This window comes from Drosophila pseudoobscura, chromosome 4 (assembly GCF_009870125.1).
Source record: "Drosophila pseudoobscura strain MV-25-SWS-2005 chromosome 4, UCI_Dpse_MV25, whole genome shotgun sequence".
Lineage (NCBI taxonomy): Eukaryota > Metazoa > Arthropoda > Insecta > Diptera > Drosophilidae > Drosophila > Drosophila pseudoobscura.
The window spans coordinates 21,222,572-21,244,669 of NC_046681.1; the positions used below are offsets into that span (position 1 = coordinate 21,222,572).

The window sequence follows — 22,098 nt, forward strand, 5'->3', positions numbered from 1 at the left end:
TGCCATTTGCCTTTTCCGATTCAATAAATGACTTCCACATTTCCACATTGAAAAGCAAAAAAGGAAATCCTCTCTTGGTATTCCCCCAGGAAACAGGCTCTTTTTTTGTTCTCTCAAAATATGCAAATCATTTCGACTTCCCCTCCCCCCTTTCCATAGGGTATTATCCACCATTAAATGGTCAATTGAATTTACCATTTCACTATTTAAATGTTTGCTTTCAAATACACAAATTTTCGGTTTGATTAATTGCATGTGTGATGTCTAATGTGCGATGGAAATGGTCTACACTTTTTAGACAGTCATGCTGCTGGCTTCGCCCTCTTCGAAGAGGGCACCAAGACGGAGAGGGGGGAGGGGGAGGGGGAAGGGGAGGGGGACCGAGACTACGGATTCAACTGACTGTGTCTAACAAGGTTCACATTCACATTTGGTTGACTTTCTTTGGGTTTGTGTTTCATTTGAATATGGCTGGCAATTTGTCTTGATTAAATTAAGTAAAGTAAGAGCTCATTACACGCTTTTCCCAACTTGTTTAATTTGAATATGAAAATTAGTTTGAGTCTCATAACGAGCTGGTCATTAGGGGGATTTGATTAGGGGGGCTTAGGGGGCGTGAGATGGTAGTGTAAATAATTAATAAAAATTTGTTGTTTAATTGAAGGCAATTCTTAAGCTACGAACAGGTCTATCGGCTCTAAAAATAATTTATAATTTATGAATAATTGGATGATAACAGCAAGTAAAATAGTTTGTATCAGTGATATTATTTAATAATCAAAAATACAAAATACAATCCTAATTATAATAAAATTTTAAAGAAAATAATACTTGGAATTTTTTGAAACAATAAACACTAAATAAATTGTTAAAAAAAATAAATATATATATTTTTAAGCTTCTCTAATTCCTGATAATAATTTTGAAGTATTATAGTAAACCACGAACACTAAATAAATTGTAAAATATATATACATATATATTTTTTAAGCTCCTTTAATTCTTGGAAATAATTTTGCAAAATTATAGGAAACCAACACGTTTTGTGGCGATAATCGTATCTACTATAATCCCTATGGACTGATAAAGATAAGTTGTAGAATTGCATTTTGCCGTTACTGGAGAGAGAATTCTTGAATATTCCCTGCTCTTTCATGGGCTCTGTGGCCTGTGGCTCATACGAACAGAACACACCCAAATGACACATATTGAAAGCCATCGAGTGTTATACAACCTGCGAGTATATATTGAACGAGTATGTGTTTGTATTCCAACCTATTTACTTAGCAAATTAACTAAAAAGCAAATGGAATAAACGAGTTCCACAAAGAGCGGAGGGGAGTGCATAGATAGATACATATAGATATGGATAGGTGTGTGAGTGTGGGGTGTGTGGGGGGTGTGTGGGGTGTGTGGGGGAGGGGGTAGATCTGAAATTGAAATTCAATATGATGAGCGAAGCAAATAATACGGGCCACAACGAATACCCAAAGAACACAATTCGAATACAAATAAATTGGTGGGCGATAAACGTTGCAATCAAAGGTGGACAAAAAGAATGGGCCACACCCCAGAATGGGGTGACAGCAGGTCCTGGCCATGCGATACTTTGTGACAATTAATACGCTAAACGATGGACGAAGGACGAAGGACAAGAGTTCTCAGCGCAGGCTTTGGGCTGAAAACTGCCGCAGGACACGCGTCGCGCTCGTTTGCGCAACTAAACTGAAATTAGTTGGTAAATGATGCGACTCCACCCCCCGTCCAGAGCCATGATAAAACACAGATAAAAAATGAAATTTAACGCGCGCCGAAGGGGAGAGCAGAGACGCAGAGACGACCACAGGACGACCGCAAGAACCCATCGCTAATGACAGTAATAAGGATTCAATGATTGTCGTGGATTTTCTGCGCCATGCCACCCCTTTTTCCCCTCACCCCCTCACTCCCTCTCCCACTCTGTCTGTCTCTGGGTTTTTTGATAGGGCGCCCTGCCAGGGTGGCTACAGGACCAACCATCCAACCCTGGCCGGCATCGTTTTATGTGCATTTTGCATGAGACTTCCACGAAGATTCCCCTGGGAATTTCCCGCTTTTTACCAAATAAAAATGCAAATCATTTTTGGACAAATGATTTATCTGGGAAAAATCCACGCAAAAAGCAAAGCAAAAGTTGTCTTTTAATTAATTTTAATGTCCGCATGTTGCCGGCTCTTATCAATATGATAATTATGGCATTTCAAATGCGATTTATGTAATTATTTGTTCTTCATTAAGTCCAGCGCAAAACATTACAAGATAACCAAGCAACAGGCCAAGGACCAAACAGGAATATGGCTCGGAGAAGTACAGGCCACAAGACACTGCAGACGCGTCATTAGAAGCCATTCCAGGGAGCAGCAAAATTGCATATCGAACGCTCGAAACGCATAAATTAAGATCGGGGCCCAGTCCCCAGTCTCCAGGCCTCCAGGCCTCCAGTCTCCAGTCGCGGGCAAAAAGTGGCAAAAGCAAAACCAAACAGAATGCAGATACCACAAGCCCCATGGCCATCGTCATTCTCGGTGGATCTGTCTTCGCGATGGAAGCAGACTTCGAGGCAAGAACTGCGCCCAGAGTGCAGTTTGTCATTCTGACTGGCTGCTACATGTCCAACGGGGGTGCTCTACGAAAGGAGGGGTACTTTGGCTACTAAATGGAACTGCTAGTGGATGTCCCTGCTGGAAATTCAATGGAGAAAAGTCTTTGACAGGTTTGAAAAGCTGAAAGAAAAGTCTAGTCAATTTTTAGGTAATTTTATTTTAATTTAATTTTTAATTTATATTTTAATTTTTTATTTACTCTTAATTTCATTTTTAATTTTAATTTAATTCAATCAATTTAATTTAAAAGAATTTTTAAGCATTTAGTTTAATTTAATTTTATTTTTAATTTGATTTGATTGAATTTAAGCATTTAGTTTAATTAGTTTCATTTTTAAGCATTTATTTTAATTTTATTTAATTTTTAAAATAATTCAATTTAATTTTTAATTGAATTCAATTTAATTGTTATTTAATTTGATTTAATTTTTATTTAATTTAATTTAATTTAATTTGTAATTTTATTTAATTTTTAATTGAATTCAATTGCATTTCATTTTGTAGGCATTTAGTTTGATTTAATTTAATTTTTAAGAATTTAAAATTATTTTAATTTAATTTAGTTTAATTTAATTTTTAGTTTTTTCAAGCTAACTTTTAATTTAATTCACTTTAATTTTAAATTTGTTCAATTTAACCTTTAATTTAATTCACTTTAATTTTTTATTTTAATTCAATTTAATTTGAATTTTTTTCAATTTAATTTTTAATTTAATTCAACTTAATTTTTCATTTAATTTAATTTTTTTTAAATTCGATTTAATTTTCCAGCACTGCTAATTAAATTCTTAGAATTGTTTAATGAAAATTAAAATTACTCTGCAGTTTGACGCATAAGAGGAATAAAACTTCGTTCTGACCCTTTCCTGCCCCTCGCATCTCTCTCTCTCCCTCAACTGCAATGTAAATTTCCGGCCCAAGTGTGTGTTCGTCTTGTGTGCCTTGAGTTTGTGCTTTTTTCTGGCACCAGCCGAGAGCCTTGCATATTTATGTCCCTCCAATGGATGGCTGGCTGGCGGAGACACAGCCTCCGCGATTCCGACTCCGACTTCGACTCCATCTTGTCGGTTGTCGGTGCATGCAAAAGGCGCAGAAAAAAACTTGATTGATTGGCCTGCCAAGCGGCCACTGATGGAGGACCAGAGAGAGAGCTGCCTGGAGATTCACAGAATGCAAAACTCCGTATAAAATGGCTGCCTCGAATATCGTATGGAGCTTGCGGCCAGACGATTTCCCCCTTTACTGCTCTTGACTATAAATTTCTATAAATTGAAATTGTCGTTGCAGTTCCAGGAATTTCAATATTTGTCAATAATATCAGCCATATACCCGTGTCCGTACCCGTGCCCGTACCCGCACCCGTACCCGTACTCGTATGTAGAGAGCGGAGCGATAAGCGGTCTGTCGGTCGCGACACTGGAAGGTGCTTATATCATCAATAAAATACAAACTAAATGCAACAACAAGAAATTTGTTTAAACATCGATAGCAATTACAATCGCCCCGTCTCGCTCTGTTCCGGAAATTTATTAATTGCTTGTTCCCCCCCCCCTGCACCCGGCACCCTGCACCCTGACCCTGGCTACAATTTGAATTGAATTACGCGCCCGATTATTGAGTGCATTATCAGGTGAAGGCAAACAAGCAGTCCCCCCCTCCCCCTCTGTATTTATTTAGGGCATGACAGGTATTTTCTATCTATTTTCGTTCACCTTTCCTGTACTCCGCCCTGTCCTCCGTCGAATGTCATTCACGTGCAATCGGTCATTCCCTATTGCTGTCCCTCTCCCGCTGCCACTCCGTCCAGGCATGAAATTTAAATTCTTCAAATATTCAGACGCCTTCAGATAAGGTCGTACTGTACAGTATTCACTGGCCCAGACTCGTTTATTGACTTTAAACGCGTTTGATGACTACTATTTTGCTTATCAAAATGTGTGTGTGTGTATTTTCGGTGTTAGATCTTTGGCTTGATAAGCTCCGGGTTATTTGAGGCTTTTCCTGGCGTAATTTCCCCTGCCAAAAAAACAGTTTGTTTGTTATTTAAATGACCCCCATATCAATTATGCATTCAATTGATGGTCGCTGGCGAATATCCAAAGCCAATTAATTAATTAAACCATTGATCGCCCACGCAGACTTCGTTTTTTACATACATCGTACACCGCCGCCGCAATGCAATGAGAATTTATGGGCCCTGCTCGATGTTTGTCAACGAAAATTTGTCAAAGCAAACCAATAGCCCACCAGACAACCTTAATTCCCTCTTCCTTGAGTGAAGGAGTACGAATACAAGTTCTCATGCCACAAAAATCGGTTAATTGTAACTGACGCCCCAGATGCGAGCACCAGGCGCAGTGCCCCAAAGGAGGGGGAGAGGGTTGGGCCTCACTCGAAATCGATACGGAACCACTCGGCTGTTGTTTTGCTAATTATTCAATTGAAGAACGTTTAATTTATTTCAATATAATCGAATTGAAAGATCGCAGCGTACCACCAGAGAGGGGAACAGATGAGCGCGAAGGAGGGGGAGGAGGAGGAGTAAAGCCAGAGAAGAACAGAAGGCCAACTGAGGCTCCCACGAAAGTCAAACAAATTCATTTAAGGTTTAATTGGTGAAATCGAGAGCCACAAGGGGGACCACTGAACAGGGGCGTGCGCAGGGGGGGACTTTGTTTAAAATGACAAAAAATACCTCTAAAATTTTGAAATATTTATTTGTATTTTATTTTATAATTAAATTTGTATTTTGTATAATATTTCCTTTGATATATTTGTGGGCCACGCCCCTGCCTGGCGCTTGTCGCCCGGCTTTCCATCGACTGAAAGATGCCGCCTACTCGAAAGACAACAAATTTAAATTTGATTAATATTAAACGGGAAAATGTAATTGCGAAAAGTTGCAGAAGCTGCTTTTAATCGATTTCCATGGGAAAGTTAAAAGAGTTGACAGTGAATGAAATTTTGTTCAGAATTTATGTGGATTTTGCTGAAATATAAACCTTTTTTCAAGCGAAGAAAAGTGTTCCAAGAAAGATACCTTTGAATAGGAAATTTTTGCAATTTAACCTTTTAAGAAAGACCCTTAAATATAGTAAAATATAATAGTGGATGGAATAAAAGATTTTCCCTGTACCACAGGGTTTACTCATTCTGCTTCTGATGCCATATTTTCCTTCAATTTCTAATCATCAAAATCGAATAGCTACACCGTAAGGTTAGGCACTTGCATGATATGGCGTTTAGCAATTATCGAAACATTTTAATGAGCGACAAAATTACGCATAAATTAATTAAAGGCCCCACATCGAAACGGACAATTCCAATCGCATTCGCAGTGACAATGAAAGTTGAAGTCAAATCGTAAATGATTTGCGTTATTAATACATATATTACTGGACGGGGCATGTATGTACATGCATGCACTTGATACTATGTATTACTAATGTATTTACGATCAGCGCAAATGTGTCAGCAATGACAACTGTCCCCCACTCCCCCCCCCCCCCCCCCCCCCCCCCCCCCCCCCACTCACGCCGAATGCCACCACATTCCCCGGCCAAAGCAAGTGGCAATGAGGCAAAAACCGTAACACGGCCACACAACATGACACAAAATTTAATAACAGAAACGATTTCATTGTATCTTAAGTGCCTCTGTCCCCCCGTCCCCCCCGTCACCCCTCTGTCACTCTGCCAGTGTCTCTTTGGCAGTGTGTTGGAGGTGAAGTCATTAAATTTACAATAATGCGTACAATAATAACTAAAAGCGTATTAAAAAAACAACGACACACAAAGAAAATAGACTAAAGCTGGCCCCAGATATCGACGTCACCCGCCGAAAACAGAACGATTCGAGCAAATGAAAAAGATGTCAGTACCGTCCCCGGGCCCCAGATAACACGGGAACAAATTTTCGGGAAAGAATTTCGACGCTAGAGATGTAACAAGGTGTGGGGTCAGGGGTACCTATCGCCAGCGGTGACTATTGGTTCGCTTTCTACGATTTATAAGGAAATAATTCAAATGAAAATGGGACAAAATGTGGAAAAAAAATGAAGAAAAAGTCCCCTTGAAAAATCGACAAAATTTGCTAATCGGGTGGGACTTTTGAATAACATTTTTTAAGTGGATATATATGGAATATTCAGTGTACATTTTCCATGTTATTAAATATGAAAAGATTTGGTGTTTTTTTTTTGGTATAAATCCACGGAGGCATCTGCCGTAACGCTACCAAAAATCGGCTGAATAAAAGTTTAAAAATATACCGCTAGACGAGATTGGGCAAATTTTCTGACATTTTTCATAGATAGCTCAATATATTAGAAAGATTGTACAGAAAAACTTTCATCAAGAATCATCTTCCTTAGAGAAGTTTAATAAAAAAAAAATCTTAAAAAAAAATGACAAAATCTGTACATAAAAATAAAAAAATAAACAGTGTTTTTTTTATTTTAATACGTTTTTATACCAAAGTTTATACAATTTTAAATAAATTGATTAAATAAGTTAACTTTATATTAAATTAGGAAATAATATCAAGACAAAAAAAAATAAGGAAAACTGTTTTTATTGATTTTAAATATTTTTTGTTGGAAATATGTATATATACATATATTCTTTTCAAGAATACCAAGAAATACCTTCAACGATAGCCCAGATCGCAGGGAAAACAACCACAAAATACAGAAAATTTAAAACTTTTCTTTGTTCAACATTTCAGAACCCGAAACTTCCATAAACGTAGTCTTCATTCCGGTTTCGATTTAGCTGAAGCTCTCCTCTCTAGTCCATAGACCCACCCGATAAGCATTGATGAACAAAAAACGGGGGGAAAATAATGATTTGCTTTTAATTAAATTACGTCGTACACAGTTTTTGGTGGGGGGTAAGGATTTGATTTTTGGGGGAAATTAGAATTGTTAAAATTGCGGGCAAACAAAACAGAGATTGGATTGGTAAATATTTCGAAATGGAAGAACATAAACTCATTAATAACATCCGAGATACTTTTGTTCCCCTCTGCAGGGAGTTATCAGCAAATTAGGCGATGATAGAGCCCAAAGGAATTCATTTAATTTGTTAAAGACTCTTAACGCATGTTAATTCTGGATAAAAGAGTGGAGGAATGAGCCAAAAGAAGAGCGAACAAAAAATTGGAAAAAAATAAGACGGAAAAAAAACGTATCATTTCCGATACGTGATCATCGCATATTTATCGCCAGCATCTGGAGCTGGTCTCCCCGGCCCCGGTCCGGCCTGTCCCGGCCTAGACCATTAACAGGCCAAACTGGGCCCCGTAATGAGGCCACAGATAGCAGAGATACAAGATCTAGTGATCGGGAGTGGGAGTGGAAGTCGCTGAAGCTGAAGCTGCAGCTGGAGCTGGAGATGGTGTAGGAGCAGAGGCTCTGAGATGGGGCACCTTGATATGGTAAGCACTCAAAACTGAACTGCACTTGCCTCTATATGCCTCTCTCTATGCAGAGCAGGGGCCTCAACCTGGCTGACTGCCTGACTGGCTTCCTCTTCTAGCTTCTAGTTGGAGGAGCTGGATCCCCATCCCAGATTTGAGATCCCTATCAGGGGGAGTACGCGAAACGCGTGCACGAGCTGTCAAATGGCTTAAACTTGAACCGAAACTTTTTCCACCATCGTGCACTCATTATGATTATGACTCTTTCTCTCAGGTTGTAGGCTTTGGGCAATGATGGAGCGTAAAAAGTGTTGCAAGGAATGCATTTTTACAGCTCAATGTATACCAATTCCCGTTTAAATAAACATTTAAGCCCTTTAATAAACCCCAAAATATTTATCAACCATTTATTTACAACTCATTTGATCCTCAGAGATTTTCTGGCTTTTATAGAAATTCTGTAAAGCGAAATGAAAATAACTTTTAGTTAATTATCGCAAATAATTCAGTGGCATATCTTTGATAATTTTCATAAATTCTATGGCAATTGTCTAGGAGTTGACAACTAATTGGGGGCTCCTCTCCATCTGTCTGGAGATGGTCTACCCAATTAATACAAGCCAAACATTAAGGATTCTTACCTGAATCAGAATCAGAATCAGAACCGAGCCGAAAAGAGAGAAGGCGCAGACAAAGTACGAGCATAAAAATGCTTTACAAGTACACAAAAGTGTCATTCCATCACTCACTTAAAGTATTCATCCATTAATTGCCCGAAAGCCATTGCGAATGGGGTGGGGGGGGAGGGGGAATCAGTGGATCCGAGGACATGTCGATGTCGCCACCAACTGACGCCAGACGAGGCTGGAGGATGGCCAGTCCAGTCGGTTCGACTTTCAAGTCCAAGGCGGCATCGGCAGCGGCATCGGCATCGGCATCGGTGGCAGCCATAATGCAAAGAGAACCAAAGCGGAGAGCTCCAACAGGCAATTACCATGAGTTGGAGCTGCACTTGGAGACGGCTAAGGCGAGGGCGACGGAGGGGAAGAGCAGGGCAGCCAGAGAAGGAAAGAGCGAAAGATTTAAATCAGACCTGCGACTGCTTTTTGCGTGTCCGCAGCTAGCGATGAGGGCGTGAGGTCTGACGATAGTTTCTACATTGGAAAATTCCCATAAGATATGGTAAGAGGAGTCCCTCTCTTTCCCCCCCAAAGCTCACCCGATCATCTGTATTTCACGCTGCCATCCCTATCCCTGACACTGACGGACAACCACGTTGACATCTCTCGTCTTGGACTTGGAGTTGGAGTCGGGAGTCCGGAGTCTGGACTGGTGATATTCAAAGTAATTGCTTGAAAAATGCAATAAAAATGTACGAACAACAACAAGCAGACAAAAACAAGATGAAAAGGAAGCAAAAGGAACTGAGAATACGACAAAACGATGAAAGAAGAAGATGGTGGAATCTGGCTGGGAACGCCTGAGTATGTGAAAAAGTACAATTGTTATGGTGGCATAAAACTCTATATAAGTGGACACTGGACACTGGCCACTGGACTGCAAGATGCCGACGATCCCCATACGACGACGACCACGACAGCTGAAGACTTTGACAGTACCAGGCTCTGGACATTGGGACATCGGGACACGGGGACGGACATGGGGACACCGGGAACATGGGGGCAAATGGCGCGCAGTGATTGGATGCATATCAAAGTAGACAGCGCGGAACAATGAAAGGCGGCCAGCCTGGAGCTTCCCTCTCATCTCCCACCTAGCCCCCTCTCTCGCTCTGCGGATCCCCAGCTCAGTTTTGGGTTATTTTTGGGTAACGCCTCTGACTGAAAGTGATGAACGCTGCTGTTGCGATTCGTCCAAAGATGGCAATGATTTGGTTTAGAATAGTAGCCCAAGCGGAATGTTTTTTGTCGCCAATGGTAGCCAAGAATTCGCCGTGGCTGTGTTGTGGGGCCTGCTGCTGGTTTTCTGCTGCTTAAGAGCCTGCTTTGGGTGCCAAGGGCCTTTAGCGCCTAGTCTGCCAAAGCTAATCTTTCAGTACTCACCGAAAATCAATAGTCATAGATATCAATTTCGTTTAGTTGGAAGCGATTACGAAATGCGTGAAGCGTTTAGCACATCGCCTGGAGATCCCAAGTGACGTTTGAGTGTAACTCAAGACCCACTGGAGCGCATGAAACCAGACCAGACGGTTTACATAACCCAGGAGGACCTCTGCCAAGTCGAGTGCAGTCAATGAACCTCCCCGCTTGGATACAAGATACTCGGATACATACAGAGAGCACTTGGTGCCGACTGCTAAATACTTGCAGTTTTATGAGTCAGTGAAAACTGACTGTGAAAAAGGAAGCCCAATACAATTGGACACAGTCGCTGGCCAAGAGGCAGCAGTCAAGGACATGCCACAAATCCAGATACAGAGCGAGACAGAGACAGAGCAGACCGACAGAGCGTAGGGAGGGGAGGGGAGGGAGACTACTGCCAGCGAAGGTCAATGGAGGCCAAAGTGCAAGTGAAAAATCCACGCGAAAAAAAGAATAATCAAGTTTTTTTTCAGCGAAAGTGAAATAAATAAGTTGCGGGTGGCAGAAGGATTGAATGAAAAAGCTTTTCGGGCGGAATGGGGTCGTTTCCGAAGGGGTTGTAGGGTCATCGAAGGCAACAGTTATTGCATGTTTTGGTAAGCATCTTTGGCGGCTGTTTGCGAGCACACAAGATTCCCTTTGACGTTGGCCAAGGCCTATATCGATTTGCCGTCGGCTATTTGGGGAACGCTTTGCGGGTTTTTAAGCAGCCACCGAGTTCTAGTTGACCTTAAATATGTTGAAAAATGGGAATGCGTTCATATAGAAGGATTGTTACAGGATAGAAAAGAGATAGAAGCTTCAAAAAATGAAATAAAATATAAATAAAACTATACATTTATGGACCGACTGCAATGAATATTCTTTAAAAACGATTTCTCTCGTCTCGTTTCTCACTTACCCATAATCTCTTTTCGTTGCATTTTTAATTTCGACAATTCCGATGAAGAGAGACACCGCACGGCGACTGCGAAGTTACGACAAAACCGCACCGAAATCGCACCGAAAACGCACCGAAAGCGCACCGAAAGCGCAGCGAAAACGCACCGAAACAGAACCGAAACCGCAAACGAAACGCACCAAATTATTTCCAATACGAGCGCGCAAATTGTTTGCATATTAATTTAAGGTGAGGCACTAGAGGGCGTAAGTTCGTTTAAGCACACTAAAAAGAGAGAGTCAGATCAGCAGCATTCGGAGCGCCTCACCCTATCACGAACTTAACTTCAAACGGGAGCTCTCATTCCTTTTTGATTCTCCTCTTCACTGCGCTCTTGCATCGTGGAGTGGGAAAGGGACAAAACTTGACGAATTTTCAAGCACGCACACATACACACTGCTGGACATCTACACGGACATCACGTGATCGAAAGAAAAAAAAGCAAGACCACGGAAAAACAACACATTTTTGATTTTTAAACATTAAAAAAAGGCATTACGTTAAAATAATATGTTTATCTGCATATAAATCAAACACTGCACATATATATCACACATTGCTGCACTTCTCCTTCATACATCTGCATTTTTGCCGCCATTCTGCCTTTATTGCGCCCCCGCCCTTTTTTCTTGCATTTTCTTGCACTATTTTCTTGCACTAAAACACTCTTTTTTTATATATTCACTTCATCACTGCACTAAACTTCACTTCACACACCTGCGCCACATTTTTCTCATTGGATTTTTCACCATTTTCCGCATTTTCTCGATTTTAAACGCGGAGCTGACTTACAAACGCGCGCTTTGACCGGGTGAAAAAATTGGAGTGAGAGCGATGCAAATGCGTTCATTCTTTGATCTCCTGTTCCTCTTCTTATTTGCTCTCTCTCCCACGCACTATTCGAGTGCTTTTGCGAAAACGAAAAGAAAAAAAGGAAGAAAACGGAACGATATCACATTTTGTATATTGCCACATGAAAAAAAATAATTTATGCAAAAATAATATGTTTTTCTACAACCATATATGTATGTACATATATCGAATATATACACATAAATACACACACATACATATCACAAATTGCCGCACTTTTCCTTCGTCGAGCTGCATTTATGCCTCTTTTGCGCCCCCGCCCTTTTTTAAACACATGTTCTTGCACTAAAACACAATTTTTTTATATATTCACTTCATCACTGCAGTGAACTTCACTTCACACACCTGCGCAACGTTTTTCCCGTTGGATTTTTCACCATTTTCCGCATTTTCTCGAATTTAAACGCGGAGCTGACTTACAAACGCGCGCTTTGACGGGGTGAAAAAATTTGAGTGAGAGCGATGCAAATGCGTTCATTCTTTGATCTCCTGTTCCTCTTCTTATTCGCTCTCTCTCCCACGCTCTATTCGGGTGCTTTTGCGAAAACGAAAAACGAAAAAAAAAGAAGAAAACTGAACGATATTACATTTTGTATATTGCCACATGAAAAAAAAATAATTTATGCCAAAAATAATATGTTTTTCTCCATATATTTCGATTATATACACATACACCACACATTGCTACACTTTTCTTTCGTAGATCTGCATTTTTGCCGCCATTTTGCCTCTGCTGCCGCCTCGCCAATTATTCCACACATTTTCTTTTAATGAAACACACACTTTTTTATATATTCACTGCATCAATACACGAAACTTCACTTAGCACACCTGCGAGACATTTTTCCAGTTGGTTTTTCACCATTTTCCCGATTTTCACGGGCTGAAACGCGGAGCTGACTGACGAACGCGTGATTTGACCGGGTGAAAAAATGTAAATGAGAGCGATGCAAATGAGTTCATTCTTTGATCTCTTGCATTTGCTCTTTCTATTTGCTCTCTCTCCCAAGCTCTATACGGTGCTTTTGCTCATATTGAAATTATACAAGGTGAAAAGAGTGTGACAGTGGTAGTGGAAGTGAGATGGTGATGGAGAGACTGGTGGGAGAGCTAAAGTAGGCGGTGTAATAACTTAATCTCATTCATTGATCTCTCTTTGCAAAAGCAGAGTATGAGCCAAGGTGTAGAGATGAGCATAAGCAAAAATACTCGAGAGTGCGTTGGAGAGAGGGCAATTAGCAAAAGAAGTAGGAGAGCATAGAATGAACGCATTTGCATCGCTCTCACTCAAATTTTTTCACCCGGTCAAAGCGCGCGTTCTCAAGGCAGCTTTGCCTTTTATTCCCTGAAAATGCGGAAAATGGTGAAAAATCCAACGGGAAAATTGTCGCACAAGTGTATTGAGTGAAGCTGTAGCTGTAGTAATGCATTGCTTATATACGAAACGTGTGTTTTAATGCAAGAAAATGTGTTGAATAAAGGGCGGGGCGCAAAAGAGGCATAAATGCAGCTCGACGAAGGAAAAGTGCGGCAATTTGTGATATGTATGTGTGTGTATTTATGTGTATATATTCGATATATGTACATACATATATGTTTGTAGAAAAACATATTATTTTTGCATAAATTATTTTTTTTTCATGTGCCAATATACAAAATGTGATATCGTTCCGTTTTCTTCCTTTTTTTCTTTTCGTTTTAGCAAAAGCACTCGAATAGTGCGTGGGAGAGAGAGCAAATAAAAAGACGCGCAAGAGATCAAAAAAAATGAACGCTCTCATTTACATTTTTTCACCCGGTCAAAGCGCGCGTTCGTGAGTCAGCTCCGCTCTTCCATCCGGGAAAATCGGGAAAATGGTGAAATATACCACGGGAAAATCGTCGCGCAGGTGTGTGAAATAAAGTTAAGTGTCGTGATGCAGTAATTAGATATAAATGTTGAAAAAATGTGTTATTTTTGCAAGCAAATGTGTGTGTTCATGGTCGGTGGAACAGGGAGAAGCAAAATGGCAATAAAAGGGCAGGTCGCTGAAGGAAAAGTGCATACATTTTGTATACAAATGTATAAAAACATATTATTTTAGCATAAATTCAATTTTTCATGTGTAAAAATCTAAAATGTGTTGCTGTTTTGCTTTCTCGCTTTTTTTCGTTTGATCACGTGAGTTCCAGCAATGTGTGTGTGTGGGTGCGTGCTTCCAAATTCGTCAAGTTTTGTCCCTTTCCCACTCCACGATGCAAGAGCGCAGTGAAGAGGAGAATCAAAAAGGAATGAGAGCTCTCGTTCCAAATGAAGTTCGTGGTAGGGTGAGGCGCTCCGAATGCTGCCGATCTGACTCTCTCTTTTTAGTGTGCTTACACGAACTTACGCCCTCTAGTGCCTCACCTTAAATTAATATGCAAACAATTTGCGAGCTCGTATTGGAAATCAGTTTGCGGGGTCGCAGAAAAAAGCAAAATGGCAACAAAAAAAGGCAGCTCGTCAAAGAAAAAGTCCAGCAAGTTTTATATGCATACATATGTACATATGTTTAATGTTTAACATATACATACATATGTAAACAAATTAACTAAAATTTTTAATAGTTTCGTTAATCTTTTTTTCCAGCATTGTGTGTGCGTGCTTGAAAATTCGTCAACTTTTGTCTCTTTCCCACTCCAAGATCCAAGAAGAGAATCAAAAGGGAAGGCGTGCTCTCGTTCCAATAGGGTGAGTCATTTCCTATAATGGTCTATAATAATAATTTTTGACAAATCGTAAAAAAATGATTAACTTTTAAAGAAAAATATAATTTTTAACGAACAATGCTTTCAAGCTCTTTTTATATGTGGAGTTCTTAAAATAGTTACCAAATATGTATAAACTTCTTCTTATTAAAACTAATAATTATCTACACTCCTAGGAGGTTTTATTTGAGGAAATATCATGGGATATTGTGATTTTGTATATTAAAATAGCATTTTGATATCTGCTAAGTCCCCATATTTTCGCTGTGCTTCTTCTTTCAGTTAGCCGCTTTTATTAACTACCAATTTTAATTAATCCACCCCCAGTCGAGACTCGATTCAAAGCGCATTCTAATCAAAAATTATTGGGTGCGTGTCCAGTGTAGCTCCAGAGAGACCATGAATGAATGAGTATGAAAGAAACGAACAAAATCGCACTCACGCAAAGGAGGAGGAGGAGGATGAGCAGCAGTCTCGATTGAGGGAGGAGAAGCCCAAGCCGAAGCCGAAGCCCAGGAGAAGCGCGTCTCGAAGGCGACGGTCGCGCGCATGACTCGTAAATAAAATTGTAGCCACAAGCATAACAGACCCCAGACCCCAAGCCCCAAACCCCAGACGAGGGCAGACCCCAGACTCCAGCCAGCAAGCGGAAGCCAGCCAAGATCGGACTCGGACCGCACAGCAGCCAACGGATTGGGCAAGGTTAGGATCAGCTTAGGTCTCCTTCAGCCTCAGTAAATTGCTGGACGTTCGGAGCTCGGAGCTTATCAGATCGTTGGCCCCCTCAGAGCCCCCACCAGAGCCATGCCCATGCCCATGCCCATGCCCAGAGATCCAGATGTGCTGCTGGCAAGTGCTCCCGATCCCCAAAAGAATGGGCAGAGAGGCACAGATGAAAGCTGCCTGCATCTCGGTGTGTGGGAGCTGCTACACAGCCATTTACACGTGTGCTCTCCCGCTCTCCTGCTCTCCCGCTCTCCTGTTCTGCTCTGTGCGTGTTCCATAATATTTAAAAATCGCAAAAAAGTTAATTGCGAAAAATTTGGTAGGCCTTGCATTTGGTTTTGCTCGTTTTTCTCTCGCTCATTGCGTGTGCAATGGATAAATGATAATGATAAGAAAGGCTTACCCAGTGCTCTTGGAATTCCAGAGGAGCGGGGTGGCCAGGCCAGGGGAAAGAGTACTGAGTGTTCTCGTAATTAAATTTCTAGAAATATTACATAAAATGCGCATATTTCCGCATCGATCTAGGGCCATAAAATCACCCAAAAATATGCCTATTGTTTTTATAAACCTCAAAAGTAGTTCCTGGCTTGTGGCTGGTGTTTCGGGCGACCCACAGCATCCAGGCAACGATAAAAGACAACAAAAACTGTGGAAATATAAAAATAAATAAACTAAACCGACCTAAAGGGAAAGACTTTGCAGAGAGGACTTCTGTGGTGAGGAGGAGGAGGTGGATGGTGGTGCCAGAGGAGTGTCCTCCTCCACTCCATGGATATTGGTGGTAAGTGCCGGGCTAAATGGCTTCCCCATTAAGGCTCATTTGAAATCAGACACGTCCGATTAAAATCTCATTTCTCACCTTGTGGTCCGTTTCGACTGCAGCTCAAATTGGAGTTGGGCCCCGACTTAAACTTCCATTTCCACTTGGCCTGAACTGAGACGGAGACTGAGGCAGAGGCAGTGCCAGAGTCAGACTGGGACTGGGACCGGGACTGGGAGTCAGGTATAGCTACAAGGTACTCGTATAGGGAAAGGTAGACACAAAACAAAAACAGCTGCAGGCAGGGCAACCACTCCAGCACCCAAGGTGGGCCTCCAGCCCTCTGCCCCCAGCTCCCTGCCATTGATAGGCTGCGATAGAGCCCCAGCCAAAGGTATTTCCCAAACATCCCGAAGGCAGTCACTATTTCACGCCTTTTTGCCACTTATTAAAATAGGCAAAATGTCTATTAGCCTGCTTCTTGGTAGCTGGCATGGAAAAAAAAGGTACCATGTGGGTGGCTGGCAACTGGAGGTGGAGCGGTGGGAGCCCAGAGGACGGTAACGTGTTGGTTTCTCATAAACATTTGGTTGGCCTGCCCCTGGTGTCCCCTGGCTTTCAGATGCTGATCATTGGGAGCTGCATTCCACTATCTTTGAAGAGATATCAAGGTTGAGTGCGGGGGGCCTGCAGGGGAAGATCGTTTCTGCCCCATGAAAGTGGGTTTGCAATGAAAGAAAAGTCTTGAATAGAACTGATAAAGGGAGTTCTAGGAGAGGTCTTCAGGTGGAACGTTTAGGACTGTTTTGTATACGAGTATGGAGATCATTCTTAATGGAAAGTCATTATAGATCTTAGCTCAGTCTTTCAGCTAATAATAAGAGGTCTAGGAGTGTCATAGAGTATACCATTTCAGCTCCACATAGAGCGAGCTGTTGAGTCTTCTTTCAAAGGTTTTTAGGCCCAATCTGCCAGCTTTTGTACGCTTAAAGAAGTCCTTCTTATTATTCAAAATAAATCCATGTTTATTTCAAGATTATTCAGTCCATGGGCTTTCCTCCTGCCCGCCCCCTGCCCTTCTACACTTCCTTCTCCTCCTCCTGCTGCTCCTCCTTTGAACCATTAAAAACCCTTAATAATTTTTCTTGCCTTGTGCATCGCGATAAACACGCAAAATCCACTCCACACACACTCGACACCTTTTTCGCTGTTGTTTTTTGTGTGTTTTGGCCCAAAGAGATTTGAGCCAAGCCACCCATATTCCGCAATGAATCGGATCGGCTGGTGTCCCCTTTGGGCTATTTAAGCAAATGATCAGCACAGGCACAGAGCAAACAGCCGACACGCAACAAGGCTCCGCTCCTCCCTTCTCCCGTCTCCTCTCTCCCCACTCTCTCTCTCAAGTGTGAATTGTTTCGTGCCCAGAGCTAAGTTGGCCAGATAAGTTGGCCGGCTGGCTGGCTGGCCGGCCACATGCAGGTAAAGGCCAAAACAAGCAACGCGGAAAGGCAAGTCAAGAAAGGAAAGTCAAGTATTACGACTAGAAGATACCCAGTAGGCAAATGTCCAAACGCTAGTGGGTTTGCGGGAATAGATAAACGTTTTCTGATCATGTGGGGGTGTCAATTTCTGGTAGTTTCGGCTTTTCTGATGCTTAACACTTACCATCTGACTCAGGTTTGAATTTGAGCGCATGACCATGGTGAAATTCGGGGTCTATATCACGAATCAGCGCTTTCGGATGAGCGGAATATTCAATATTTGGCTCGGGAGAGGAAAAAACGAAGTGGATATGAGTTCTAGATATACTTTTTGGCATTCTCTGTCATTTTCTCTGTGAATATCAGTGCGTTCTTCGCTCTACCCAAGGACATAGGGGTTCAGGGATTCTTCTAGGGTTCCTGTCCGCGAATCTGTAACAAACATCTACCCAAATGGAACATATCCCTACACTCCCACCCAGTAATGGGTATAAAAAGTTGCAGCTGCCTTAGCCGAGGCTTTTTGCATATGAAGAAACCCACTAAGAGAGTGGGATAGGGAGGTGGAGAGGAATTGAAGGGTAAAGTTGAGGCAGAGAGAAGGTGGCTGGCGAATTCTGTTGTGGTCTCTGGGCTGGCGTGCAAATTCTTGACGTTTTTTCCCACATTAAGTGCATTGTTTCGGGGGCTACTGGTCTTTGACTACGGCTCAGGGATCGCCTATAGCCGGAGGTTCCGAGGTTCCGAGGTTCGGAGGGCAGCTGCGAGATCTCGCTCCATGCAAAACAGCTTGTTAAGCACTTGTGCCTCCAACAAAAACAACAACAGCACATTGTGTGCTCGACTTTTGGCTTGCGGGTTCCCTGGCGAGAGGTCTGCTGAGGTCTGGGGCTTATTAAGCAAAAAAAAAAGGAGGGAAAATGTAGCATAAAAAGGTAGCAATTTCTGTGCTTAACCCGATCACGCATTATTATCATAATCAGATGGGCTTCAGAGGCATCATTATCATTATCGCTATCAGTCTATCAGGCAGGGCCAGGGCCAGGGCCAGATCGGAGATCAAAGATGGCACAAGTTAAGATCAGTTGAATGAACCTGGTTGGTATTTAAAGGAGTATTTTATAGAGTTTTAAAGTTTTTTGAACGTATGAAAAATGTTCCGATTTTTATGCTGAATTTTTGTGAATTTCCTAACTAGTTTTTAGGCTAATTTTCTTATTAAATTCAGCCCCACCACATTGTTGGAGTACACTCCACATACATACTATATAAGTATTTATTTATGTGTATTTTAGCTGAAACAAGAAAAGCACATTACTCATACGCCCTGCCGGAGGTCTTCTGCTTAACGAAATGAAATTTTTTTCTCATATTTCTCATGTACAAAGAGAGAGGGAGAGAGAAACGAACTCGAGCACACGTTCCACTCGAAAATTCAATAAAAAAGAAATACAAGAAATTGATCAAAATTGAAAATGGGCAATCGCTTGGACCTCCCCCTGGAAACCCCCTCCCTGCCTGCCATCGTAAACAAATACCGAATGCTTCTGCTATTGGCGCTGCTGCCTTTTGGTACAGTTTGGCTCATAAATATTTAAAAATTAATTTCACAATATGTCCAGGGAGAGGGAGAGGGAGAGGCAAAAATTGAGGATGAAGCCTGTAAGCAATTTTTCAATTTCATACTTAATTTTATGGCATAAATGCCAAAGTTTTATGGAAAGAAAGAGAGGGGGTGGAGGGGTAGGGAGTACGATTTTGGCTTATGTAACCTTTCATCAAATTTTATAGTTTCATATGTGTGAGTGCCTGTGTCTGTGTGTGTGTGTGTGTGAGAGGTTCTCTGAGGTGCAAAACTGGGGGCCAGCGTAATTACATACGACCTGCCAGGGCAACGCCTTTTATATTCTAAAAATGCACTCGTATGGGTGTATTGGAGTATGTAGAGTGGCCATGTGGGCCCCCCTCCCCTCCTCGTGGAGGTCTCCCCAGCAAATACCTTTCATATATAGCACTTTGGTCCACAGTTATCGTATTTTATGTGCATGTGCTTCGTTGTCCTGGTCCTCTGGTCCTTGGATTCTGGTTCCTCTTTGCTCTTGTTCCTCTTTTCCCTTTTTTTTTTCTTTCTTTCAGTTTTCGCCGCACACAGCAGCCGCCCCACAGGTCATGTAGTTTTGCAACATTTTCTGCCATTTGTGCAGTTTTTCATGTTCCATGGCTTCTCGTGTGCCATGGCTGGGATATGAAAATTTTCCAAGCGCACTGAACGAGTGAGGGAGAAGCTAACAGACAGAGAGAGAGAGAGAGAGAGAGAAGGAGAGATGCAGACAGAGAGAGAGAGAGGGAGGAAGGGAGCATGTGCATCTGTGTGCGCATTCAAGTTGGGAAAATTGTGCACTTACATTATCATAATGGAAATGCTTTTGACTTGAGTGACCAGGGTTGTCAAGGCAAGCAAGGAAAATAATCCGAAATACTTTTTGAAGGAAAAATAAGGGTCACATATGATAGAAAATCTGTAAAAAAAACAAATGGAGAACAAGATTAAAACGAAAAAAAATTATAAAAAAATCTGAGAAAACTGAAGACATTAAAAAAATTATATTTCAAAGTTTTTAATTAATTTAAATCAGAGAAATATTAAGAAATTCCCAAAATTATATATAAAATTTGTTAAATCATTTTATTTGTTTTCTGATATCGATATCGATACAAATTAAGAAATTACCAAAATTATATTTAAAATGTTTAAATGTTTTAATTATTTTCTTATAAGAAAATAATTTCTAAATTTAAAAATTTTAAATATAATTTGGCGAGTTTCTTAATTTTTCTGTAATTTCATAATATTATAAAACTAAAAAAGAATAAATTCTAAGACCTATTCTTAATGAAAAGAAAAACCAATTTTAGAAATTCTTACATGTGTCCAGAAATGGTCCCTAAAGTAGAGTCATTTTATATTGATTTCTATGCCGTTCAAGTACTCGTAAAAATATTCGAAAAATTCCATATTATTTGGATTAAATATTCCCAAATTAAAAATCCTTTTCATAGTTCCCCAAAACACGCTGACAACCCTGTTTGAAGCACCTCTATCTTGCAACTCTGTACGTAAATGTGAGCGAAGGAAGCCAACTGTGCCACGGGACTCCCTATCCTGCCGCTGCTGCTGCTGCTGCTGCATATACACACCGTCCCTCCACCCTCCTACTGCTCCCCATCGCCCTAGGCTGCCATTGTATTCTGATTGTGCGCCTTACGGCCCAGAACTCCTCCAAGAATGTGCCCCTGTGTGTGTGTGTGTGTGAAGAGATGGAAAATATTATTTTTCATAAATTTTAAAATATACCCAGGCCCCAGAAATCGAGCGAGAGAGAGGGCCAGCTTGTGTGGGTCTGGCATCCTGCTCTGGCGCGGGCTTTCGGCTCTCTATGTACGAGTGCCAGCATAACGGTAAATGGCAGCCATATAAACGCACACACACACACACACATACAGAAGAAAAGAAAGGCAAAGTAGAGGAAAATGTATGCAACATTTTACAATGCAAAAGCCATTTACTTTGGTAAGGAAAAAGGAGCAGAGAGCGAGAGAGAGAGAGAGAAGGAGAAACCTGAGTAAGAGAAGGACAGACTCGGAAGAGAGAGAGAAAGGAGCTGTATATAGGGCCTGTGTGTGCCTGTGTGTGTGTGGCAGTCAACATATGAAAAATGAAAAGTCACAACTGCGAAACGGAAGCGAGAAAAAAAATATACCGTTGAAATACAGCCTGGGAAAAAAAGAAGAATATTTCTCCTCTTTGTTTCCTTATATACAACGTATGTACATATATCCCCGGCCATTGTATGCCACCCACACATACATATATCTAAATATACGGGTGGCATGTGCTCCTTTATATAGGATGAACATTATAGGAAAGTTTCAACTTTTATGTCGTGTGTAATGTAAATAAAAAGAGACAGGAAATGTTTGTGAGCAGCAAAAAAAAAAAAGAAAAGGAAAAGTGGAAAATTCTAAAAAGTTCAAGGGGGAGATAAAGAAAGAGCCATAACTTAGGGAGCAGTCAGGGGGAGGTGGGAAGGGAGGGACAGGGTCCTTAGGTGCCCGGCCCTTCAATATGAAAAATGATGAGGGAGAGGAAAGAGCAAAAGATTGGTAGAGTGGGGGGGAGGCCAGGGATGGCATTCTCAAGTTTTATGGGGCGTATACGGAATGTGCAGAATGAAAATGGAACAGGGCCTTAATGGGGGGTTGGGGAGGGGTTCAGGTCACACGCCTTCGCTTTTGAGTGTGGGCGTTGCGCTCTGCATATAGTCAAATGATAAGAAACAAAAGAGAGAGAGAAATCACACACAAAGCCAAGCTGGCCATCTCCCTCTAGCCCTTCAGCTGTGGCTGTATATCTTTCTCTCTCTATCTT

General features: G+C 41.3%; 1 protein-coding gene and 1 long non-coding RNA gene across 2 annotated transcripts in view; one reads left to right on the forward strand and one right to left on the reverse strand.

Moving 5' to 3' along the window:
• Positions 1–1,054: 1,054 nt before the first annotated feature.
• Positions 1,055–20,168, reverse strand: LOC117184042 (uncharacterized). The gene is made up of 3 exons (XR_004469196.1): positions 20,075–20,168; positions 19,669–19,954; positions 1,055–1,234 (listed from the first exon to the last, which is right to left on the reverse strand). It is a non-coding gene; the product is annotated as an uncharacterized lncRNA (long non-coding RNA).
• pdm2 (POU domain protein 2) overlaps positions 14,600–22,098 on the forward strand; it is a 43,460-nt gene continuing 35,961 nt past the window's right edge. The window contains exon 1 of the mRNA XM_033380075.1: positions 14,600–14,685. The gene's annotated coding sequence lies outside the window, so the exon portion shown is untranslated. The remainder of the gene's footprint in view (positions 14,686–22,098) is intronic.